Raw genomic sequence first — 9,354 nt, forward strand, 5'->3', positions numbered from 1 at the left:
TGATAGATATAATTACACAATATAATAATGATACGCTTAAAGAAACAAAACTATATCATAGTGTTATAACTTATAAATTTGTGTTGATCCTGTGTTAAAGAAGAGGTTTTTTTTTGTGTGAAGGAAAAATGGTTTAAGTATTGATAATAACACAAAAAATATTTTCAATATTTTTATAAAAAAATACTAAAATTTGTCAATAACAAGAATTTCTTTGAATCAAACGGTTTTATAAAACCGAATCTGGTTCTTTGGTTCGAACGGTTTTGAACGGTTCAATCTGATTTTTCCGATTTTACTCTGATTTTTACCCACCTTCGGTTTTACGAGGCTAACCGGATCGGAGTCACCTCCAATTCCCGGTCCACCGGTTGAACCGGACGGTTCGATCCATTTTTTAAAACATTGTCGTCTACACGTGCATATGTCAAGTTAAACTTTTTTTTAATTAAAAGATAAGAGGTTAAAGGCAATTCACTAATAGTATAAATTAGTTTTACACTATCATTCAATAGAATTATAACATTCAACCATATAATATTAATATTTTAAAATCAAAAACATGACTTAGCAAAATACACGTCTGTAATTAGTTTATAGTATAAAAATACTTTACACTGTCAGTGCATATCTTTTTTCTAAAAAAACAATAGACTTTTTTATAAATCTATTTAATTAAAAACTATAGGCTATATAGCATAAAAAAATATTTTAAACTTGTCAACTTGGTGTATTTAAATAAATAAAAAAAATGTATTATTATTAATGTATTTACTATTATTTTGAATAAAAAACAAAATTAAATTTTATTTATCTCAAAATTTAATATAATTAAGTATTTGTTGAATTGTTTATTTAATGTTAATAAATAAAACACGTATTTTAGTTTGTTGATATAATTAAGTATTATTTGAATTATTTATTTAATGTTATTAAATAAAACACTTTTTTAAGTAGAATACTCAAATCATGCTCTCAAAAGGTTAGGTTCGGGTTTAAAAGTAAGCATATGAGAGACTACAAACCATGCTTATGCTTTGACTTTTCTAGTAAATCAGACTTACACTTGGCAAAGTCTAACTCGACTCGGCAAAGTCTAACTCGACTCATCTTATTATCACCCTAGTGATTATAATAAAATAATAAAATTGAGACATGATGCGCATGATTGATTTGGTGAAAAAATAAGGAATTGGACAATACAACTCCATTTGTCTACATTTTGTCTCTCATCAAACTATGAGACAACTTTTGGCCTCATGTACACGTTATTTAAAACATCAAAATATCTTTTTGTTTTCTACGAAAATACTCTCTCTCTCTCTCTCTCTCTCTCTCTCTCTGTCTCACTCTCACTCTCATTTCCCTGCCTTTATTTTGAGTGTGTTTAATTTATAAATAATATGTATTTGAAATAACAGTATTGGACAGTACATCCCAAAAATTAGTGGGAAGGCACAAACATGTTGAACCAGATCTAAACATAGAATTGGTTTGGACCCTCAGCGATTATTAGCACCCTATTGGCCACCTTGGTGTCAAGAAATCATGGGGGAATCCATATAAGTCGCTTAAAGTCGAGGTATACCATAAGATGTCATATAATTCATCCATGGTCAAGATGTCACATACATGCTTTTATATGTATTTATCATCGTGACATCATCTTATCTAAACATGTTCCTCAAATTCCATAATTACCAAATATGTGACCATAATGACCATTGAATTGCATTCAACTTGTCCATACCTCCCTTGTCTTATATTAGGGTAGAAGAACCGCTATTAAAGGGGGAGACTCTGAGTGAAAAAGGATACTGGAATCTTTAAGAAAAAAAGTCATCCATTGTGACCCTCTTGTGACTCTATCAAACTAGTAGAAAAGTCGTCGCTGTAGAAAACCTGCACCAACATGACGAATTGTTGCATGGCAGTGTTCATGTCTTGCAACAGAATCAACATCATACCCAATCAGAGAATCACCACTTATAAGACCCAATCGATCTGTAGTCATTGTCTGGGTAAATTTGGGAACCAAATCTCAAAGAAACCACCCTCGTTGGCCATATTCAATGGGAGGAGTAACCCACAGGGGCACATCATAATGTTTAACACTCACATGGCTATTATTAAGGCTAAGGAGTTGTTAAAGTGCAAATTGATGGCGGGAAAACTGAAGGATGTCGTCTTATGTTGGTACACGAGCCTCCCCAAGTTCTCTGTAACCATCTAACAAGATCTGGCGAGAAAAATGATACATTTGTTTTCCGCCAACAAGCACAGGAAAGTATATACCATGAGCCTTTTCAATGTTCACTAGGGATTGGGAGAATCCCTCCTAAAATACTTGGATTATTTCAATGAAGATACAATCAAGGCCGCACATCCTAATCAGAAAATATTCGTAGAGTCCCTTAGCTTAAGAACTCGCAACGACGATTGAGTAAATAATGGCGCGAGCCAAATGTTACATCAAAGGGGAGGAGAGTAATTCGAAGAAGTGATCAATATATGGAAAAGAAAAAGGAGTATCAAAGTCAGAGTCTAGAGGATAAGCATAAGGATCAAGCCCGAAACCAAGATAAAGCATTTTTCAAGACAAATTGAAGACCATATGAATATCTCACCCTGCTGAACACAAATCGGGAACATGATAAGAATGGATACATACAAGTGGTGAAAATACAACAAGGTACAAGGCTACTGTCATACCCCAAATTTGCCCACCCCTTTCAAAAAAAAAATTCGTAAAATTGAGTTTTATAAACTTCTTTGGTTTATTTACATTTTGGGTTTTCTACACAAATATTTTTGTTTTTTTAATTCTTTGGTTTATATACAAATGACATCTTGAATTTTATAAATATTCATTTTTCAAGTATATTTAAAAATATGATAGTTTATTTAAAAAAATTTAAATTTTAAAATAATAATAAATGCTTGCTCCTCATACACTTTCAACTGGTTTCATGTTTTGAATAAATAAGCATAGCACAATTGGTAAGGAGTAAAAGCTTGCAAGTATAAGGTCATGGCTTCGAATCTCACATGTTGTATTTTTTGGATATTTTTCTGTTATGTGTTACTAACTTTCTTTTCCTTTTAAATTTATTTTCAAAAATCACAAAATTACATTTTTTTTACTATTTTAATTTAAATTTTCGTATTTTTAATTAGTGCATTTTTAAAAATAATTATTTATTAAAAATGCACTTTCTATCAAAAAATAGTGCAAAAATATATTAAATACAAACAAATATTTCCATTTTTGGTTAATTGTTTCTCATTGGTTAATTGGTGTCAATATCAGTCATACTCACTTTTGATTGGTCAGTTTGTTGATCAAGGAAGATATGAGTTGTCAAATTAATTCCACTTTTGCCCCTTAACCTATTTTTTAACACTATAAAGAGCACTCTATTTTGAGAGTTTGAGACACCAACAATCACCGAAAAATCTATAATATTTACAATTTCACTCTCATTTTGGGTTTCTCACACTTTGGGTTTTCTTTACTAATTTCATGTTTTCTTTCAAACCCTCTCTTGTTTTTTTCTTTCAAAATCTCTTTACTATTGGTGTTTCTTTTGGGGGTCGATGATTTCATATGAGGCCCCCCTCTATTTTTTTGAACTTAGTTACTGATAAAACTATTTTCTTAATTATTGACCAATGATGATACCTGAGGCCACCCTTTATCAAAATTCTTATGTTTTTGGCCTCCCCTTTATTTTTCAAAACACTTTCTTTCAACTCCATTTTTTAAAAAATATTCTTTTGACCAATGATGAATATCTGAGGCCTCCCCTATTGAAATTCAATTCTTTTTAAAAAACTCTTTATCAAAATTTTGGCCAATGGTTTCATATGAGGCTCCCCTTTATTTTTCAAAACATTTTCTTTCAACTCCTTTTTAAAAAAAAAAATATTCTTTTGACCAATGATGAATATCTGAGGCCTCCCCTATTGAAATTCAATTCTTTTTTAAAAAACTCTTTATCAAAATTTTGGCCAATGATTTCATATGAGGCCACCCTTTTCAATATTTCAAAACCTTGTTTTTCCCCAATGATGCAACATGAGACCTTTTTAAAAAAAAAATCTATTAGCCAACAATTGTCAAGGTAGTTGTTTGTACAAACAACGCCAAAGTTGCCCTAAAACCTCGCTTTAAAACCTAAAGCTAAATGGGCCCCCTTGAGTACAAGGGAGACAAAAGGTGCCTATCACATTCCCTTTCCTAAATTACCTACTGACCTAGATTTCACCATTAATAAGGTTTTACTTTTTTGCCTTTAAATAAATTAAGGGTGGCGGCTCTTTATTTTTACAAAAAAATTTAAGCCGGTTGCAACAACTACCATACAGATGATTGTCAACATCTAAAGTAACAGATCAAAAAAGTTAATACAAATGGGCCGTCTTCAAAGATACGTGCAAGATGGCCGTCGAGGAAATGATAGAAGAAGATCCTCGTTGCAAGACCTATGGGGAAAAATCTCTCTGACCAAAACAGAATAGAGCATGCAAGAAGAACAAAGGCAAAGTACTATGTGACACACCCTAAATATAATCACCGACATATTTAAGAGAGGATGAGAAATCAGATTGTCCTTGAAGAAATGTGCTCGACAATTAACGCATGTCGCTAGTGCTCCCCTCACCGAATAAGGCCCCTTTTGAACTATCATATTCTCTCAAAGGGATATTAAAGGCATAGTTCCTTATGAAGAGAACCCGATGGTGATTAACCTTCAGATCCATGATTGGAATGTAAAGAGGGTGATGATCGATCTCGATAGCTTAGTGAATATCCTCTATTGGGAAGCTTTCCAAGTTTTTAAGCTAGACCTGGAACTCCTTCAATCGTCCAAGGGGTCGCTAATAGGCTTTTCCAGCGAGTAAGTGTATGTCTTAGGTTATGTCACTATGAGTCCACCTTTGGGACTGACGGAAGTGTCAAGACAATAAAAGTGAGGTACATGGTGATAAACGCTCTGTCACCTTAAAACATCAACATTGGTAGCCTTTAATGCTTTAGAGGCAGTCCTATCAACTTTGTACATGGCCATGAAATACCCGATACGTAATGGTCGAGTTGGAGTGATTAGGGGAAATTAGGAATTAGCAACATAATGTTGTCGAGATTGCTTGAAGATGAAAGTTAAGGTCAATCAATAACCCATTTCGGATGGGCACAAGATCCATTAAGTGGACCTATATCCGTTTGGAGATCCTCCAGAGTATGGTTTGACCCATATGGAAGAGCTAAAGACTTTCTAAATAGGATTCGAAAAACATCAAACTACTCAGTTCAAGATTGTGCAACCACTACAATAAAATATAGATCTCTTGCACGGGTACCCACTAACATGATTGGGATATATCTAAATGTTATGTATCATCAATTATCCATAGCATCCAGAGTAAATCATGTCTCCAAAAAAAAAGTGATATGAAGGTGAAGAATGAATATTGGTCGTAGCCTAAGAAGTATAAAAGTTTCTAGAAGCAATATTTATCCAAGAGATTAAATATTTCACCTGGTTGGCTAACATAGTAATGTTAAAAAATAATTTGAGAAAATAAATAATATGTGTAGGTTTCACCGATCTTAACATGGGGTGCCCTAAAGATCTATACCCCATACCCAATATTGATAGACTTATTGATGGTACGTTCAGTTTCAAAATGTTAGGTTTCATAGACGGTTACTCTGGATACAATAAAAGTAGGATGAGCCCCAACGACACCTAAAAGACAATCTTCATGGAAGTTATGAGTCTTGAGTATGCGTGTAGCAAGGCCAGACAAGAAGTTACGAGTCTTGAGTATGACCTTCATGGAATTTTCCTCCAGGCCCCAACGTAACCATATATCTAAATTTGAAATCCTTTATTTCCCTCTTCTGTCGAATTCTTGTAGAAATTGGAGATCTTTATAGCGAGAAATGCAACTAGGAAGTAGATTCACCAAACCATTTGTCATTGATCTCATAATAAGTTTTTAGGTCTGATGGAGTAGTGAGTGATGAAACCGAAAAACAGACATAATATGCAGCGATCTTTGGAGTCGAAAACCGATCTCTTTCTTGATGCGGTAACCTATAAAGTTTACAAACTGTTGAATCATAAGCTGGACTGTCTCTCAAAGTTTGATTCATCATCGTCATCAAAGCACGATGATTAACATCTCGTCAATACTAGGGTTTCATCATTGCGTTCATTAGAAGATCCTATGGAACTAGGGTTTTGAATCTAACAACGCATCAAGTCATCATTTATGGGATTTAGGGTTCTCAAGCATCTCAAGATGCCCATTGCTTAAGCCATTTGATCATCAAGACTTTGTATGGGCAAATTACGGTTTGTGGTCAAAGTTTAGCCTGATGTTGACATTTTGTCAAAATATGATATACTAGTTTGAAACATGATTAAAGTGCCTCATATGCTTCCCCATAACCCTATCATGTGTCCCAAATGGCTAAAGAAGTTTGATATATTGATAATTGAAGATTTGAAATTCATCTGATGAAAAATCAACTACTTAGAGTCAAAGTTTTACTTTTGAGATTTTTGGCCAACTATGGACTTCTCAAGTCAAGAATCATGAAAATATGGTTGATGGATGTATTTGATCAAGCCTAATCAAGAAAATCAAGCAAAAGATCAAAATTAGGGTTTTGAAGAATTTTCCAAGTACAAAAACTCATGTTCATCTAGCCAACTTCTCATGGTTATAACTTCCTCTCCAAGTATTCAAAATTTTAAACAAGGGCTCTTTGGAAAGGTATCATACTATCATGGCATATTTCAATATGGCGAATAGATTTGAAGTCAAAATGATCCTTAAAAGTGTTTAAATTAATGACCAAAGTTGGTGTCTCAAGTTGTTTAAAATCTCAAACACTTAGAAAAATTTATCTAAGTGTTTTGACCTTACCAAGTGCACGACTTTATGGCCAATTTGTGATCAATCCAAGCCACCATCATTCATGCCCAAAGGATGTACTTAAAGATGGAATTTCATACTTCATAGTTGTGAAAATAATTGTCCAAAAAGCTCATGGAAATTTGGAGATATGAACCATAGAAGTTGAGGTCTCAAAGTTGTCAAAAACACCAAATACTTAAAAAAAAATCCAAGTGTAAAAAAGTCTCAACATCTCATTTTCTTGGCCAAATTTTCTTCATGTTCCAAGATAATTCAATGCAAGTGATCAATGTCAAAGTTATAGAGGGTGATGTCCTCCTTCCAAAGAATCCAAGAGCATGAATTTATGTTGCTTGAGCTAGAAGTTTCAAGGAGATGAAGTTGGCATGTTGAAGCTGAATTGAAGGTCTAATTTCAGGTCAATTTTCATGTTCAAACATAACCTATACCTTGAGATCTTGGTGTATACCTAATGTTGCTTCTAAATCTCGGCAAGAGATGAGTTTCACACAAGTCCAAAGTGCATTACACATTTGATTTGAGCTTTGTCCAAACATACATGCCATTAAGGGATCATTTTTGCATAAAGCACCTTTGCCTTTTTCATAAAGTTTACTTTAATCACAAAGTTGACTTTATGAAAGAGGTTAAGCCCTAATTACACTCTATCTTAATCTCTGATCACACTCCATTAATGCTCCATAATCTCCCCAACCACCCTAAAAAACTTCAAGTTATGGCTCAAAGACATGATGCACCATGAACTACCACTTTCATCCCAACCAAACCAAACTTGAATTAAACTTGATCAAACACTTTTCATGTGATTACAAACCTTATTCCATACCTATATAAATGGAGATCCAAGCTCATAACCTTAACACACCTCACTTTTAAGATTATTCTTTTTTATCTAAAAATACATGATACTAATATTTAAGATTAACTTCCTTTTTTTTATGCCAAGTCTCGAACTGAGTACCAGGGATGGCAAAATGAGCCGCTCGCCCTGCCTTAAACCCGCCAAAAAGCGAACGGGGTGGGCAAGCCCGCCAAGTAAAATGGACATAAAAATCATACCCGCCTCGCCAAGGTGGCGGATTGACGGGCTCGCCCGCCTATTTTTTTTTAATATTTTTTTAATAGATTAATATTATTTTTTACCTTTCAATTAAATTTTTCACTTATTTTTTAGAACAATTTTTTATGAAGCATCTTTTAAACAAATTATACCTAAAAAAATATTGCATATATTTATAAGTAAATGTATAAATTAAAACCATAAAAAATTTGAATTACTAAAATTAACTAAAAAAGTGCGGACTTAAGGCGAGACGAGCTTAACGAATATGTGAGACGGGCTTTAGCGGACGTCAGACTTTGACGGGGCAAACTTAGGCGGGAGACGGGTTTCTGCGGGACAGACTTTGGTGGGCAGTGGACCCAAAATCCCAATCTAACCTGCCATTTTTTAGCAGCTACGCGGACCGACCCAACGGATCAACGCCCGTTTTACCACCCCTACTAAGTACCACATTTGAAGAACTTGCCTACATGACCCTAAAACTGCCATATTTAAGACTAACTTATAACATTGTGTTTTGAAATGAAATGATTAAGAAATACATGAAAACTTATTTTAAATGTCACGACTTTATCACTTGTAAGTGACTTTAAATATTACTTGCTCTGTTGTGAAATGTTGGACCTATTTATCACTCTAAATTTAATGTTTTGAACTTTATATTCTAAAAAAAATGCATTTATAAAAATAAAATTATTTTACACTATCAATTAATGTATTTTGCAAAATCGCTCTAATATTTTTAAGTTAATTGTATGACATAACTAATTGATGAATTTTTATTGAATGACAGTGTAAAAGTACATTATCTTTAAACTCTTATATTTTTAACAATAACAAATTCAATAATACTTAATAGATATAACTTAGGTGATGTCTAAAGTGTTCCACCTACTAAGTTTTTCATAGGTGACTCGTTTAAATTAAATCGTTAGGTCATATTCATTGTGAGATTTGTTAAATTTAAAATGAGAACATTTATATTGCCCACACACTAATACCACCCCAAATCAAAAAATTCTACAGTTGCATCGAGAATTTACACAATTAAACCATTAAACTCCTCTTCACATTTTACACAGTGAATCCAATTTTTTACCACTCAAACTATTGAACAAAAGTTTAAGAAATATTATTCAATTTAATAGGCTTTAGATTTCACCTTATAGCATTTGAGATTTTACAACATTTGCATTCCAACCAAATTAACGAAAATAAAATTCATGATCTCATGCTAAATATTGTTATACAAATACTTCTATCAAATCAGTATCACCAATAAATGTAGAATTTTAATGAAAATAAAAAGAAAAAAGAAAAAAGAAACAATGGTTTCA

Source organism: Vicia villosa, linkage group LG5, assembly GCF_029867415.1.
Source record: "Vicia villosa cultivar HV-30 ecotype Madison, WI linkage group LG5, Vvil1.0, whole genome shotgun sequence".
In the NCBI taxonomy this organism is placed as follows: domain Eukaryota; kingdom Viridiplantae; phylum Streptophyta; class Magnoliopsida; order Fabales; family Fabaceae; genus Vicia; species Vicia villosa.